General features: G+C 44.2%; 1 protein-coding gene across 12 annotated transcripts in view; it reads left to right on the forward strand.

The window, feature by feature from the left end:
- The window catches only part of nfixb (nuclear factor I/Xb), a 635,608-nt gene that overhangs the window by 557,893 nt on the left and 59,379 nt on the right, over nt 1-18,336 (forward strand). The window lies entirely within an intron of this gene.

The raw sequence follows: 18,336 nt of genomic DNA on the forward strand, positions 1-18,336 counted from the left end.
AATTCTCCTGCTCCTCGGATGCTGCCTGGCCTGCTGCGCTTTTCCAGCACCACACTTTTCAACAGTGGGCATTCAGGTAAGGTAAGAGGGGTTGGGCCAGAGTGCCAACACAAGTCTGCACCTTTGGGCACCACAGTGAACAAAGACCGAACCTAATTGCAGCCCCTTCATCGGACTGTCCTGCTTCTCTCCCAATCCTAAAAAAAGGCCATTGAAAATTTCCCATCACCTGATGCCAAGTCTTGACCCAAGTGAACATGCAAACTGGGAGTAGGAGGAGACCATTCAACCCCTCAAATTTGCCATGCCATTTAATAAGATCATGACTGATTTGTTTGTAACCTTCAATCCACATTCCTGCCTAGCCCTGATAATCTTTCACACCCTTCACTATCTACCTCTGCCTTGAAAATATTCAAGGACTCTACTTCCACCATGTTTTCAGAAAGACTCACAACCCTCTGAGAGTATAATTTTGCTTCATTTCTGTCTCAAATGGGTATGCTTATTTTTAAACAGTACTCCTTGTTCTTATTTCTCCCATCAGAGGGAACTTCACCTCCACATCTGTCAAAGGTCCCCTCAGTCATATATGTTTCAATCAAATTGCTTCTTAATCTTCTAAATTTAAGTGGATATAAACCTAGTTTACCCAACCTTTCCTCATCAGACAACCCATTTCTTCTCGGTATTAGACAGGTAAACCTCCTCTCAAGTGGAGATACCTGAATCTCATTTCCAATGGAGTGATTGATCCACAAAGGGTGCCATATGAGTGGGATGGGATCTGAAAGTGCAGTGATAGGGTCTCTACCTGTGAGCCAGGAGTCCACATCACATCCGCTCCAGAGGTGTGTACTAACATCTCTGATCAGGTTTATTCGGAAAATAACCTGCACCATGAAAGGAATGTTGTAGCTGCACTCAATGCAACAGAATCGGGAAATGTTTCTGCTTCCTCGGCAACCACAGAAAGAGGAAGTCACTCTTATGTGGTGCAGAAGCTGTAACTCCAAAGGTGGGGTAATATCAAGAGCAATTGTCTCCACAACCTGGAGTTAACACAGTAGGAGGAGACAGGTCTGGCCCCAGAGGAAGGCTGGGCAGACAATATACAAAGATGCTCCATTCTTTGATGCTGATGCTAGCTGCCTCACCAGCCTCATTAATGACAAGAACCTGATCCATTGCAGATTTGGTCAGGTCACTTCTGCCTTCATTATGTTGACTCATTAACTCAGCGTTCTCATCCTTTGAGTCCGAGCCTTACACTGTACCAATAGAGATGTCAACTTTCTCTCTCTCTCTCTCTCTCTCTCTCTCTCTCACCCTATTCACCAGTGTTCCTGAGTGCCATCTACTGCAGGTAAGCTGGCCGGCCCGCATACTTACACCCACCCTTGTCCCCTTCTTCTGTGAGCACACTCGCTCTTTACTGGGAGCACCATAATGCTAGCCTTCTGGGGCTCAGTTTTCCAGAAACATCAATATATAACACCCATGTGTCAGTTACCCAGCTCCCTGATCAAGATGCAGAGCACACTGGGGCCTGGCATCGCAAATGGACCAGGACTACTGGGTTGGCATGTTTTATTCACTGGGTACCATGATTAGTCACTACTGCATGAAACCCTTAATATCAGCACACCTCCAGCAATAGAGAAAGTGAACTAATTGAGTACATCATCAAAAGGACTCAGAAAGGGAGACTCACTCTTTAAAGCTGGCTTATTTGCTTAAGTTTTGTGTGGAAAGATCTTTATGCACTGCCCTTTTAAGATATTTGCTATTGCTGCCTTTTACGCAAATGATACTAATAATTTCTTTACTTCCTGTTAGCAAAGAGCAAATTTGTTAGGAATGTCTTGTTTGTATTTTCTGCTGCGATGTTCTCAGTATTCTTCTCTCCTCGTGTCTGGAAGACCTCAGCTGTCTTATTATGATCTGGGTTATCCTTTGGCCATTCTTATAACCTAGGCAGGGGATCATGGGCAATTTATCTTGGAGAGCAGCTTTCCCTGTAATAGCTCCTCCCTATGCATTTCCAGAATTCCAGCTAGGATTAATGGTCCCCATAGTAACCCGAATGGAATGTTCTACCATGTCCTGGTTGGGCTAGGGATTAGATCCCAGCTCTTCCTACACCAGAGGCTCAATGGTGCTCATTAATTAAGAGGGTTTGAAATGACTTGCATCAATATGCGTCCACTGCAATGCAGATGGTAGCATCTCTAACCTCTCAGCTAGGAGACCCAGGTTCAAGTCCCACCTGCTCCTGAAGTGTATTAAGGCATGACTGAATGAAACTGTTGAGCTTGTGTAAATGACAGCATTGAGCTCCAATCCCAAGCAGGTCTGGTAACTCACAGTGCCTACCCTCCAGCTAGAATCTTTGGGTTCATGTCCTATTCCAGGATTTGTTTGCCTTGGGAGAAGTGTTTGTGATGTCAATCAACAGGCTGCTAGTGCCTTTTGAAAGAGGAAAACAGCTGTGAATGCCTCACCAGTTTGAGAAATTAAAGCTGCCTTAACAAAATCTGGCACCAGTTTCGAAAACACAAAAGTCACCATCATGTCATAGCACTATTTGCCAAAGCTATCTCATCTCCCCTTTTTGCCCTCCTAATTTCCCTCTTACGTATACTCCTATTGCCTACTATTCTTCTAGGGATTCACCTGATCCCTGCTGTATATACTTGACATGTGCTTCCCTCTTTTTCTTGACCAATTTCTCTATTTGTCCAGCATTCCGTACATCTACCCGCCTTGCCCTTCATCATAACAGGGACATACTGAACCTTGATTCTCATTATTTCAGTTTTGAAGGCTTCCCACTTTCCAGCCATTCCTTTACCTGTGAATATCCTACCCCAGTCAACCTTTGAAAGTTCTTGCCACATTGAAACCCATCTTGTTTACTAACGAACCTTAGGTATGGCAATCTACCATCCTTACCAATCTTTTTTTAATTAATTAATTCTTGCATGTGGGCATTGCTGGCCAGCGTTTATTGTTTGTCCCTAGTTGCCCTGTGAGAAGGTGGGGGTGAACTGCCACCTTGAGCCCCTGCAGTCTGTATTCTGCAAGGTAGACCTGCAATGCTCTGAGAGAAGGAATTCCAGCCGCCATATGTGACTGCAAACCCCCACAATGTGGCCTGTCAAGTTATTTGCTATCTACCCAGCGAACCACTCAATTCAAGTGCAATTAGCAATGGGTAATGAATGTTGGCTTCACCAGTGAAACAGACATCCTATGAAACAATGAGAGAAGGAAACTGGTGCTTTTAACGTACGTCCTTACTGGGTATGGCCTATGTGTGACTCCAGTCCCACACCAACATGAAGTGACCTAGAAAATATCTGGTAGGACAGATATCTTTGCTTGGTGCCCACATCAAAAATGAGCCAAATTAGTTACAGCAAGCCTTTTTCCCAGTGCTAGCCAGATGCAGACGAGAGACTGTGGACTTGGATACAGAGTGATCCACAAGGAGGATACTGAGGGGGGGGGGGGGGGGGGGGGGGGTAGAGAGAGAGGGACAATGTGAGTTGGAGTTGGAGGATTTGGGAAAAAAGTTAGCATTCATATTCAGTGGGTAATAGAGAAGGCAAGTGGAATGCTGTCCTTTATTTCAAAGGATATAGAGTAAAGAAATAAAAATGTCCGATAAAACTACACAAGGCACACCTGGAATACTGTTACAGTGTTGTGCTTCTTATCAAAGTAAAGATATCCTGCCATTGGAGGCAGTCCAAAGAAGGTTACTTTGTATGGAGGGACTGTCTCATGAGGAGAGGTTGAGTAGGCTGGGCCTGTAATCATTGGAGCTTACAAGAATGAGAGGTGACCTTATTGAAATATACAAGATTTATTGAGGACTTGACAGGGTAGATGTGGAGAGTTTGTTTCCACTTGTGGGAGAGTCTAGGACCCGAGGGCATCATCTCAGAGTAAAAAGTTATCCATCTAAGACAGAAACGAGGAGGAATTTCATCTCTCAGATGATAGTGAATCCTTGGAATTCTTTATTACAGGGGGCTGTAGCTGGGTCAAAATGTGATACTGACATCAACCGATTTTTTATTCAGTAAGGAAATAAAGGATTATGGGGAAAAGGGAGGAAAGTGGAGTTGAGGATTATCAGTTCAGATGCTATTTCATTGAATGGCGGGGCAGACTTGATGGGCCACATGACCTATGTCAGCTCCAATGACGTCTGGTCTAAGGGGGACTGTGTTTGAAAGCAGAGTGAGAGGAAGACAGAGTCGGCTTGAATGGCGGGCAGGGGAGTTGTGAGGAGCCAAGACACCTGGTGTAAGGGGAATGGGAGGCCGCATTCAGAGTTGGTTGAAGGAAGCAGGAAGGGTCGATACCATGGAAGGCTCATGAACGCTGCAGGCTGGGCATAGTGAGGGATGCAAGAGGTGAGGGCATCTGGAGCCGCAGGCCATGACTTTGTGGATGAGTTCTGGTCCCCGGTGAACAAAAGTGGCAGACTCGAAACCTCGAGGTAACAGCAGTATCATCTCCTAACAGGAAATGCATTGGCAAGAAACTCCCGAATATAATTAGTTCAGTGCAGTCACAGTGAGAGTAGAATGTTGTCAGGTTGACTAAGTGCAACAGCTAATACTGAAGGCTCCTGCTAGACGCACAGATATTTTTCCCAAGACACTCCATTTTGGCGAGAAATTTCTATAAACTTCAGATTAAAATAGTTAATTGTTGTTCTATGTGCCCTGTAATTATCCATTCAGCGATTCAGCACAACCAAGAATTAGCAGTCTAAAGAAAAATCGCAAATAGCAAACACATGCATTTAGGAGACCCAGTTTGTAGGTGGCAGGTATGTTAACTGCCGATGATTATGTTCCCTTTCCCAGACTGAAAGGGGCTCTCACTCACTTGACTGCACTTGTGCTCCACGAGCTCAGGCATGGCGGTTCGACTGCTGGCTGAGATGATGAGAGTATGTCACAGTTCTACACGTCCTCTCAGTTTCTGTGGCCCCCAAGTTAGCTCATCTCAACCCTGACCGGCCCTCGGACCATATTAGGGAGGTCTGAAGATTCGGACAGACCTCCCCGCTCCTGGCTCACTGCCCCAGCAATTCCTAATGAATCAGGCTATTCCTTGGAAAGGAGTCTAGCACAGAAGAGATGATACATTAATACCTATGCTCATGTTTTTCATCACATTAACAGTGAGGATGAACCCAGAATCCACCCACAGCATTCAATGTTCCTGTTCGCAGAACCTGATAAAAAACGCAAGAAATAGGAGTAAGAGTAAACCATTCCGCCCATTGACCATGCTCTGCTATTCAAAATGATCATTGTGAATCTTGAGGTCCAACTCCAGTTTCCTGCCTGCTCCCTGTATCCCTCAGTTCCCCAAAAGGCCAAAAATCAGACTATTGTAGCCTGAAATCTATTTGACAATGGAACATCCACAGCCCTCTGCGGTAGAGGATTCCAAATATTCATTACCCTTTTCTGAGTGAAGACATTTCTCCTCATCTCAACTAAACTCCAGAGAAATATCAGTTTACTTAGTCTTTTATTGTAAGACAACCCTCTCAATCCAGGCACCAATCGTTCTATCACCTCCAACGCAAATCAATCCTTCCTTTAGTTTGGGGACAAAAGCTGCACACAGTATTCCAGATGTGGTCTCGGCAAAGTCCTGTACAACTGTAATACAATCATTACTCCTGTACTCTGATCTCCTTGCAATGAAGACCAATGGGCCATTTGTCTTGGGGCAGGCTTGATGAATGGTGGGCTCAAGCAAAGATTAGGGATTCAATCCCTTGACTACCTCCCCACCCTTCTAATCCATCACCAACCTTCAACCTCCCCTTGGATGAATCATTGAAGAGAACAAAACAAAACAAAGCACCTTGGGGAACCTACTCCACTCCAGTTCCATTGTCTCCTGGTCAGCATTGAGTGTTAATGAGACTCATCAATGACAAATGCAATATTCTAGCTGCGCCCACAGCCCTAGGTTTTCTGAGGAACCTGGTGGACAGGCACTACAAAGGAACATAGAAACAGCAGTAGGCCATTCAGCCCCTTGGGCCTGTTCCACCATTCAACGAGATCATGGCTGATTTGTGACCTAACTTCATACACCTGTCTTTTGCCCATATCCCTTCATACCTTTGCTTATCAAAGATTGATCTATCTCAGATTTAAAATTAATAGCTAACCTAGCATCCAGCACTGTTTGTGAAAGAGTGTGTAGAAATACTTCATAACATCTCTCCTGAATGGTCTGGCCCTAACTCTCAGACTATGCCCTCCTAATTCTAAAATCCCCAACAAGTGGAAATAGTTTATCTTAACTATCCTGTCTTTTCCCGTTAATATCTTGAAGACTTTGATTTGATCTATCCTAAAACTATTTGGTGGCTCCATCTTCACCACTCTCTGGGGAAGAGAATTCCAAAGACTCATGACTCACTGAGAGGAAAAAAGTTCCATCTGCGTCTCCATCTTAAATGGGTTATGCTTTATTTTCAAACTCTGACCCCTCAATTTCGTCTCTCCCTTGAGGAGAAAATGCACCTTCAGTATCCATCCTATTACGTTGTCTCAGGATCTTATCTGTTCCAGAGAGTTTGGCTAATTGGAACAAGGACATTGGGAATTTTCATTTTAACTGAGTGGCTTGCTAGGCCATTTCAGAGACCAGTGGAGAATCAACTACTTTGTTATGGGCCAGGGGTCACATGTAGACCAGACCAACTGAAGATAGCACATTTCCTTCCCTGAAGGACATTAATGAGTCAATGGGTTTCTCCCCTGATGATCGGCAATGATCACCAGTAGATTTTTAATTTTGTTTTAAATAGAATTCAAATTCCACCATCTACCATGGTGGGATTTGAACTAGGTCCACAGAACATTAGCTGAGTTTCTGGATGAATAGTCTAGTGATACTATCACTAGGTCATCACCTCCTCCTAAAATGGTGATCTCATAGAATCATAGAGTTTTTACAGCACAGTAAGAGGCCATTCAGCCCATTGTGCCTGTGCCAATCATCCTCAGGATTAACTGAGTGAATTCCAATTCTGCACACAAGGTTCACAGTACAGCTAACTATGGTTTGGATGCTTGTTACAGTTGTATAGATTGTCTTGCTTTTCTTCCCTGGTTTCTGATACTAAACGTTTTCAGACATGTTAATTGTGTGGATTAAACACTGGAAAGAAAGCATCAAAACAGGGAGTCTAACCCTCAGCACTGTTCTGAAAACAATGAAGGAACACACTTCTCACCTTCTTCTTAGTACCAAAATGTAGCAGTGCATGGGTTAAAAGACCTGAATGAAATTCTCCTGGAAAACCTTTTAATGGACTCATTAACCTGTCTTTAATGAACGGGTTAACATCTGTGATGAATAAAAGACCAAGTGGAATTCGATGCAAATATCAAACAACCCAGAGAACCTAAACCTCAAAATCACCATTCCCATTTTTCACTCATGTTGAATTTTCCAGAGAATGTACTGATGGGGGATTTTCAACCCCCTGCACCCTAATGGATTGTAAAATTTGTTTTAGATTAATTCTGTGCTGTGTTAAAAAAAAAACATCCATCTGCGTTCGCTTCCAACATTTTGCCTGTGTCTGCATTTCCAGTCATGCTGCCCACTGCTGGCGAGGAAGTGCAAATTACCGTGTGACATGTTGACATAGGCAGTTTCCATCGTTGATGCAGATATTGGAATTTACATTGGAAAAATAAAAACAGCCATCACAATGTTTAGCTCGAAAATAGAAACAGATTAAGTTTGCACAGGCCACTGCTCACCTGTAGCCTTTGCTTCCCTGAATTAAGACTGCACATCACCTTAACTGTCAATATGAAACTGACTGTGTATGGCTCAGTGGGAAGCACTGCTTAAAGGGATAGAGCAGTTTTCCCTTTTATTTATGTATTCACATATTATGGGCATCACTGGCTAAGCCAGCATTTATTGCCCATTTCTAATCACCCATAGAAAGGTGTGGTGTTTCTGAACTGCTGCTAATGTGTAGCTTTCAAGGTTTTGACCCACCCACAATGAAGGTACAATGACATAATTCCAAGTCAGGTCGGTGAATGATTCAGAAGGGATTATGGAGCTGGTGGTATTGCCACGCACTTGCTGCCCTTGTCTTACTAGGTGATACAACAGTGGAGCTACAACAACAACTTCTCCTTATAGAGCGCTTTTAACCTCATGAAACTTCCCAAGGTGTTCCATGGGAGTGTTATGGAGCAAAGTATGACTCTGAACAGTGTAAAACCAAATGACCAAAAGTTTGACCAAACTTAGGACTTTAAGGAGTATCCCAAAAGAGGCAGGCAGGATAGAGAGGAGGAGGGGGTAGGGAAGAAAACTCCAGAGCTTGGCACCTAGGTAACTGAATGTATGGCCACTGAGGGTGGAGCATTTGTATTTATTTATTTATTCATTCACAGCATGTGGGTGTCACTGGATAGGCCAGCATTTATTTCCCATCCTTAACTGCCAAGAGTTAAGAATCAACCTTGTCAATCTGGGTCCAGAGTCAGACCATGTTAAGATGTCAGGTTTCCATCCATCAAGGGTATTAGTGACCAAGGTGGCTTTTTACAACAATCGTCAATGGTTGCATGGTCACGTTGAGGCTAGGTTTTTAATTGAACTCAAATTTCACCATCTGGCAGAGTGTGATTCTGAAGCCATGTCACCAAAGTATTAGGCCGGGTCACTGCATTACCCACCCAGTGATAATTCCATTGGGTCACCACTTCCTCATCCTTACTAAGATCAGGGATACAGAACATTTCAGATTGAAGCAAATTCTAGAGATACGGAGGAATGAGGCCATGGGGTGATTAAGAAACAGGGAAGAGGACAGTTGAACTTGCGGTGCGCGTGATATCGTAGTAGCCAAGTTTGAGAGTGACTAGACTGAATTACTGAACTACGTTGTGTGAGGGGTTTGAATGCATTGCCCTGTGTTTGTGAATGTGCTCAGATTGACTTGAACTTAACTTGACACATCATTGGACTCTGCACAGGTGCCTGACTGTGTCACCAGCAATTATACTTTGGAGCACCCATTCTGTACTAAACCACTGCCTGGAGGGGCACAGTGGTAATGCCCCTACCTCTAAGTCAGGAGACCTGGAATCAAGTCCCACCTGCTCTAGAAGTGTGCTGTAAAATCTCTGAACAGGTTGATTGAAAAAACCTAAACCACTGCCTCCAATTTAGAATGAATCTTCCAATATTGCACCATTTCAAAACTGAAACAGCTAGGCAGAGAGCTCTCTGATCCAGGGGCAATTTAATCTTCATTTGCCCCAGCAAGTTTGCAAAAACCTTCAAGAGAGTTTAGTGAAGTGGCTGGAAACATTATTAAAATTACACTTGCAAACAGTATTTACAAAGAGCTAATAATCCCATCTATGGATGGAAAATACGGGACTTGCGTTGAGGTACCAAACAATAGGAATTTAAACACACATAACCTGCCAGGCTAGGGAGCACTTCAGCTTGGACAGCTAGGTTATTCCTGGCTTGTACTGGTCTCAAACCACACCTGAGGCTGCAAGAGGTCCCAAACTTAGTTAGCCCAAGAAATAATGCCATTGTTGCCAAACCTTTATACTCAACATGCTCTAAATTGGCACCTTCTTCTCAGAAAATCGACTGCCTCTTCCTTTACACTCTGATGCCCAATCTTGTAGCCTGCTTCCCATTGGAAGACTAACTTGTGAATTGATCACCAGTCAGCGATCAGGTCCTTCATTCAGGTCCACAGGGTGTAACTATTCAAGAAAATATTTTGGGTTGGTTGTGACACTTCAGACAGCAAGAAGGTACTGATTCCCTCATCTTCACTCACGCAAATTCAAAGCTTTCATCTTCACTCCTGGCATCCAAAGAGTTCGCAGTGAATTGCGAACTCAAGATCCATTGAATTTATATATTTTTTATGTGCGTCAGACCTTGAGCCAACAGTTGATAGGTGCATGTAGAGAAGTTGCATTATAGCCAGGGAGTCTTCACTACATGGGGCCGCTATATGAGTGATGAATCAACTGAGTCATTGTCTAGTAAATGGGCAGATAAGGAAATTAGGCACTCCTGGCTGGTTTCTCTCGATACTTGAGGTCATCCAAAATTCATTCACCCATGTCCCTATCCCACTGTGCATGCTGATCCAATTTGGCTCCCAGTCAAGCAATGTCTGGATGCTAAAATTCTCATCCTTGTATCATAGTCTTGGCCTCATCCCTCCCTATGTCTGTCATCTCCTCCAACTGTACAACCCTGCGAGATATCTGTACTCCTCTAATTTTGGTCTCTTTGCTAATCAATTACAATGACAGTGACAAGCTCAGGAATTGCCTTCCTACTTCTCTCTGACTCTCCATCATTTTCCACCAACCATTGACACATTCCTTATAAAGCAGGCCTTTGACCCGTCTCACTTAGTATCTCTTTATGTAGCCTGACATCATATTTTGTTTTATGATGCTCCCAAGAAGCATCCTGGGACTTTTCATTACATTAGAGGTGCTGTATAAATATAAATCTAATGGGAGTCTATTATAAAGGATGTAATAGAACATTTAGAAATGCATATGACAATCAACCAGAGTTAACATGGCTTCATGAAGGAGAAATCATGCCTGACAAATTAGATTTCCAAAGCATAAGGATCGCTGGTGGCTCAGACATTAGCACAAATACCTCACAGTGTTAGGGACCTGGGTTCAATTCCAACTTTGGACGAATGTAGGGAGCTTGCACATTCTCCTTGTGACTGCATAGGCTTCCTTTGGCTGTTCTGGTTTCTTTCCACAGTCCAAAGTTGTCACTTTGGAATATTATGTGCAATTCTGGTCTCCCTTCTATCGGAAGGATGCTGTGAAACTTTAAAGAGTTCAGAAAAGATTTACAAGCATGTTGCTAGGGTTGGAGGGTTTGAGCTGTAGGGAGAGGTTGAATAGGCTGGGGCTGTTTTCCCTGGAGTGTCGGAGGCTGGGGGGTTATCTTATAGAGGTTTATAAAATCATGAGGGGCATGGATAGGGTAAATAGACAAAGTCTTTTCCATGGGGTAGGGGAGTCCAAATCTAGAGGGCATAGGTTTAGGGTGAGAGGGGAAAGATATAAAAGGGACCTAAGGGGCAATGTTTTCACATAGAAGGTGATGCATGAATGGAATGAGTTACCAGAATGAGTTACTGGTGGAGGCTGGTACATTTACAACATTTAAATGGTATCTGGATGGGTAAATGAATGAGAAAGGTTTGGAGGGATATGGGCCAAGTGCTGGCAAATGGGACTAGATTAATTTAGGACATCTGGTCAGCATGGACAAGTTGGACTGAAGGCTTTGCGTCTGTGCTGTACATCTCTATGACTCGATGTGCAGGTTAGGTGGATTGGCTGTGAGAAATGCAGGGTTACAGGAACTGGATCTGGGTGGGATGCTCTTTGGAGGGTCAGTGTGAACTTGATGGGCCAAATGGTCTGTTTCCACACTACAGGGATTCTATGATACTGACCTATGATAAGTTTGATAAGACAGTACACAGAGGTCTACTTAATAAAGTAAGACCCCATGGTTTTGGGAATAGTACATTAGCATCACTAGGGGATCGGTTAACTAAAAGAAGATAAAGAGTTGGGGTGAAGGAGACATTTTCAGGATAGCCACAAGGATCAATGCTGGCACCACAATTATTGGCAATATATATTAATGACTTGAACGAGGAAAGTGAATGTACTGTGGCCAAGTATGCAGATGATGCAAAAATAGATAGGAAGGCAAATAGTGAGGATGACAAAAGAGTCTGCTGAGGAATGTAGACAGGATTTGTGAGTGGGCAAAGCATTGGCACATTGAATATAAATAATGGTGATGTGAGATTATGTACTTTGGCTGGAAGAATAGAGGAGCTGACTATTATTTAAATGGAGAAAGACTGCAGAAAGTTGCAGCACAGAGGGATTTGGGAGTTCTCATGTATAAATCAGAAAAGGCTAGCATACAAGTTCAGTGGGTAATAGGGAAAGCAAATGGAATGTTGGCCTTTATTTCAGAGAATAGCATATAAAGTTTAGGGAGGTTTTGCTAAACCTATTCAAAATGCTGGTCAGACACAACTGGAACATTGTGAATAATTTTAGGCCCCTTACCTAAGGAAAGAGATACTGGCATTGGAGGCCAGAGAAGGTTCACTAGGTGTATTTTAGGTATAGAGGGATTTTCAAATGATGAGAGATTGAAGAGGTTGGGCCTGTACTCACTGAGGCTTAGAAGAATGAGAAGAGAGCTAACTGAAACGTGAGATTTTTAAAGGAGTTTACAGGGTAGATGTGGAGAGGTTATTTTCCTATATGGGAGAATTGATGACCAGAGGGTGTAATTTCAGAATAAGGGGTCACACATTGATGAGGAGGAATTTCTTCTCTCAGAGGGGAATGAATCTGTGGAATATTTTACCAAGAGAGTTGTTGAGGCTGGGTCATTAAGTATATTTAAGGATCGACAGATTTTTAATCAGGCAGGGAATCAAGGGTTATGGGGATAAGGCAGGAAAGTGGAGCAGCCATGATCTCATTGCATTGTGGGGCAGACTCAATGGGATGAATGGCCTTTTTCTGCTCCCTATGTCTTACCATCTCAGCAGCTGTCAATGAAGTAAACTCACTGCCTTTTGAAACTGAATGACACTGCAAATGGTTAACAGTCAAATTCCGCAGGCATGATGTTTGGTTAATAGATTGAAACACTAAAAAGTATTAAAAATAAATAACACCACTGTGACAGGGATTTTTTTCTCTCTTTCTCTCCCTGTCTCTCAGTTTGCCACAGGAAGTGCAAGCAGGATAAACTTCCTGTCAACCACAAATCAGGTTGCTAGAGGCAGCGGCACCATTCATTTCCCTTGCCACAGAAGTTGGCTTTGTGAGAAATTCATTCTCCAATACAGAGCTCCATTTTACACCTCACACTCCCCTGTGTAATGCTCTGCTCAGGTCACTGTGCCTGGTTGCATCGTTCACTGTACAAGTTGTCTGATTTTCTCCACCTGGAGAGATCATAATGTTAGTTACAAAGTGGGTGTTAATGTGTGAAAACACGACATCATTTCTTTTAACATACATGCCATATTGGGGTAAACCACACAAAATTCACTTGGAACAACCCACTGCTACATTGAACTCACATTAAGGGCCTTTAGTTGAGAATAATGCAGTGAACATCATACAGAAATGAGAGAGGCAGCCTTTATACTAGTTCAACCCAGAGACTGAAATACTTTTTAATGCACCAGCAATGACCCTGAATTTGTACTGGAAACTGAATTTAATGTTATTTTCTTGAACTTTACTCCCATCTCCCACCAGCCCTCTGGCTCAGTATGGGATCATAAATTCATAGAGTCATACAGTATGGAAGCAGACCATTCCATGCTGGTGAAGTATCCCACTCTGAACTGGTCCCATTTGCTTATGTTTGGTCCGAGTACAGGAGTCTGCATCACACTATCCTATCCAATGTTCAGACTGGTATTACGTTTTGGGGAGAGACAGAGAGAGAGAGAGAGAGTGTGTGTGTCTGTTTGTGTGTGATAAACAGAGTTGGTGATGGGTGAGGGTAGAGGGATGTGAAACCAGAGCCATTATGGCTGCAACCAGGCCTGCCCTGCTGCTCAGTGAGATGGTGATATCGACTCATAGAGTCAGGCTACACATAAGAGGCTCTTCGGCCCATTGTGTCTGTGCCAACCATTAATCCCACTTTCCAACACTTGGCCCATAGCCTTGAATGTTATGACATTTAAAGTGCTCATCCGTGTACTTTTTAAAGGTTGTGAACTTTCCTGCCTGTAATACTCTCTCAAGCAGTGCGTTCCAGATTCCCACTACCCTCTGGGTGCTTTTCCTCAAATCCCGTCAAAACTTCCTGCCCTTCGCTTCAGATTATGCCCCCTTGATACTGATTATTTGGCTATTCAGTCAATCTTAAGCTTCTGGCAATGGTGTGTTCTCTCTCTGTGCTGATCTCTTTACTGTGTAGCAGTGGGAAGAACACTATTCTAGTAATCCAGGGAACCCAGCTAAATGTTCTGGAGGCGTAGGTTTGAATCCCACCGTGGAATTTAAATTCAATGAATTGAAAATCTGCTCCTGAAAGCTAACCTCAGTCACGATGGTCAGACAAGAATTGTCAGTTGTTGTAAAAGTCCATCTGACTCACCAGGATCATAGAGGTTGGACAGGTACATGACTTGAAAAGGTTTAGAGCAATATGAGCCAAAAGCAGGCAAATGAGACTAGTTTGTTTAGGAAACCTGGTTAGCGTGGACGAGTTGGGCGGAATGGCCTGTTTCTGTGCTGCGTACCTAATGTCCTTTAGGGAAGCAACTGTGTTATCCTTACCCGGTCTGACTTACATGTGACTCTAGTGCCACATGATAACTGACACTTACAGAATTGTTATAGTGCAGGGGAAGGGCATTCAGCCCATCGTACCTGTACCGGTTCTATTTTTCAATCTCCTGCCTTTTCCCTATTCAGGGCAATTGGGCATGGGCATCAAATGCTGGCCTTGCCAGTGATGCCCACACCCCATGGATAGGTTACAAAGTGCCAGCCCGGGACACAATCTAAGAGCAATGGGGGTTGGCAGATGCTGAATTTGCTCCTTTTTTCTGAGCTGCAGATTGGGAGACTTTCCAATGCCACCATAGAATCATAGAGTCACACAGCATGGAAACAGACTCTTCGGTGCAACTCGTCCAGGCTGACAAGGTTTCCTAAACTGAACCAGTCCCATTTACCTGCATTTGGCCTATATCCCTCTAAACCTTTTCTATTCATCTACTGTCCAAATGTCTTTTAAATGTAATTATACTCACCTCTACTACTTCCTTTGGCAGTTCGTTCCATTTATGTACCACTCTCTTTGTGAAAAATTTGCATCTCAGCTCCCTTTTAAATCTTTCCCCTCTCACCTCAAACCCTCTAGTTTTGGACTCTCATAACCTGGGGAAAAGTCCTTTGCCATTCACCTTATTTACGTTCTTCATGATTTTATAATTCTCTATAAGGCCATCTCGGGCGACCGAATCAACATGGACATTTACTATAAACCGACTTCTACAGATACCTAGACTACACCTCCTCCCACCCTGCCCCTTGTAAAAACGCCATCCCATATTCCCAATTCCTTCGTCTCCACCGCATCTGCTCCCAGGAGGACCAGTTCCAATACCGAACAACCCAGATGGCCTCCTTCTTCAAAGACCGCAAATTCCCCCCAGACGTGATCGACGATGCTCTCCACTGCATCTCCTCCACTTCCCGCTCCTCCGCCCTTGAGCCCCACCCCTCCAATCGCCACCAGGACAGAACCCCACTGGTCCTCACCTACCACCCCACCAACCTCCATCTCCATTGTATCATCTGTCGTCATTTCCGCCAACTCCAAACGGACCCCACCACTAGGGATATATTTCCCTCCCCTCCCCTATCAGTGTTCCAAAAAGACCACTCCCTCCGTGACTCCCTCGTCAGGTCCACACCCCCCACCAACCCAACCTCCACTCCCGGCACCTTCCCCTGCAACTGCAAGAAATGCAAAACTTGCGCCCACACCTCCCCCCTTACTTCCCTCCAAGGCCCCAAGGGATCCGTCCATATCCGCCACAAATTCACATGCACTTCCACACACATCATTTACTACATCAGCTGCACCCGATGTGGCCTCCTCTATATTGGGGAGACAGGCCGCTTACTTGCGGAACGTTTCAGAGAACACCTCTGGGACACCCGGACCAACCAACCCAACCACACGTGGCTCAACACTTCAACTCCCCCTCCCACTCCACCAAGGACATGCAGGTCCTTGGACTCCTCCATCGCCAAACCATAGCAACACGATGGCTGGAGGAAGAGCGCCTCATCTTTCGTCTAGGAACCCTCCAACCACAAGGGATGAACTCAGATTTCTCCAGTTTCCTCATTTCCCCTCCCCCCACCTTGTCTCAGTCCCAACCCTCAAACTCAGCACCACCTTCCTAACCTGCAATCTTCTTCCTGACTTCTCTGCCCCCACCCCCACACCGGCCTATCACCCTCACCTTATCACCCTCACCTTAACCTCCTTCCACCTATCGCATTTCCAACGCCCCTCCTCCAAGTCCCTCCTCCCTACCTTTTATCTTAGCCTGCTTGGCACACTTTCCTCATTCTTGAAGAAGGGCTCATGCCTGAAACGTCGATTCTCCTGCTCCTTGGATGCTGCCTGACCTGCTGCACTTTTCCAGCAACACATTTTCAGCTCTGTTATTATATTGAGCCAATCCCCAACTTCCACTCCTGTTTTTCTTTAAAGTACATTCACGGGAGAAAAAAATGAAGTGGGTATTTCCTCAGTTGGTTGATAGGGTTGGCAAGTGGAGGAGAATGATGGTTGGTAGTTGACAGGCAGCATATTGGAATCAAATAAAAGTGCGATGTGATCTGTGATGCGCTGGTCTAAAAGAGTGGTTGAAAGAAGTTTCAACAGCAACTTCCCAAATGGAATTGGATAAGGACTCATGGGTAACAAGATGCAGGGAAGAGCAAGAGAGTGGGATGGAAGTTCTTTCAAGGAGATGGCACCAGCATGATGGGTAAAATGGCCACCGTCTGCTCTAATATTCTACGAGCAGCCATGGCAGGAGCACAGGAGCTTCTGATGGACAGGATAGATGCTCCATATTGACCTTTCAGCATTATTCTATCCTCACTTGAATATCCTACTGATCCCTGACCCTCTATTCCAGTGATTGCAGGGAAATCCATGCCTTTGGGCACGAGATAGAGTCATAGAGACATTTGGTACGGAAACATACCCTTTAGTCCAAAACGTCCATGCTGACCAGATATTCTAAATTAATCTAGTCCCATTTGTTAGCACTTGGCCCGTATCCCGATAAACGCTTCCTATTCATATACCCATCCAGATGCCTTTTAAATATTGTAATTGTACCAGCCTCCACCACTTCCTCTGGCAGCTCATGCCATACACGTACCACCCTCTGTTTGAAAAAGTTGCCCCTTAAGTCCCTTGTAAATCTTTCCCCTCTCACCCTAAATCTTTGCTCTCTAGTTCAGGACTCCCCACCCCAGGGAAAGACCTCATCTATTTATCCTATCCATGCCACTCCTGATTTTATAAATCTCTGTAAGGTCACCCCTCAGCCCCTGACGCTCCAGAGAAAACAGCCCTAGCCTATTCAGCCTCTCGCTATAGCTCAAACCCTCCAACCCTGGCAATAACCTTGTAAATCTTTTCTGAATCCTTTCAAGTTTCACAACATCCTTCCTATAGGAGGGAGACCAGAATTGCACACACTATTCCAGAAGTGGCCTAATCAGTGTCCTGTACAGCTGCAACATGACCTCCCAACTCCTATTTTCCATGCTTTAACCAATAAAGGAAAACATACCAAACGCCTTCTTCACTATCTTATCAATCTGCGACTCCACTTTCAAGGAACTGTGAACCTGCACTCCAAGGTCTCTGTTCACTAACATTCCCAAGGACCTTATCATTAAGTCTATGAGGGTCCAGCCCTGATTTGCCTTTTCAAAATGCAGCACCTCACATTTATCTAAATTCAACTCCATCTGTCACCCCTCACCCATTACTCTGGGTAATCTTCTTCGCTGCCCACTGCACCTCCAATTTGATGAGAAAAGAAAAATATGGGTCTTTTCTGCAGCTAGTGATGTTGAAAGAAATGCTTGCAGGACTCTATACTGTATACCCAAATAGTAGTTTTCTCATGAATGGCAACTTATAATAAAAGCTGAATAACTCCAAACGAACACATTTTCTAGATGTAATTTAAACTTTTATAACTAGAAGGGCCAGCAGGTTAGATTACGAGAAGGCAAAAAATTGAAAAATACGGAGGGAGATTCAATACCCATTAACATTCCAATCAAGTGAGAAATTCAGCAAGCACCCCTGCCCCCCAAGTGCAAATCCCTCTGTAACTGTGGGTCAGCATTCAAAACAAATCCAAAAATCATGTCATTGGCACTAAAGGGGAGCTGGTTGGATGTTGCTCAAGAGCTGGCATCCAATCATTAAAAGTGAAAGAACACAATGAGTCTGTTTCATTTCTTTCTTTTTCTAGGTCCTGCAGAAGTAGAATGGTCTTGATGGATGGGGGCGGGTGGGGGGGCGGGGGGTGTTAAGTGTTTTGTGGGATTTGATGGGGGAGGAGCTCGAGACCTTGGAACTGGACTGCAATATTGCCAAGGCATCAAA

The sequence above is a fragment of the Chiloscyllium plagiosum genome, unplaced genomic scaffold (assembly GCF_037043375.1).
Source record: "Chiloscyllium plagiosum isolate Xiang-an unplaced genomic scaffold, Cpla_swu_hap1 HiC_scaffold_45, whole genome shotgun sequence".
Taxonomy (NCBI): Eukaryota; Metazoa; Chordata; class Chondrichthyes; order Orectolobiformes; family Hemiscylliidae; genus Chiloscyllium; species Chiloscyllium plagiosum.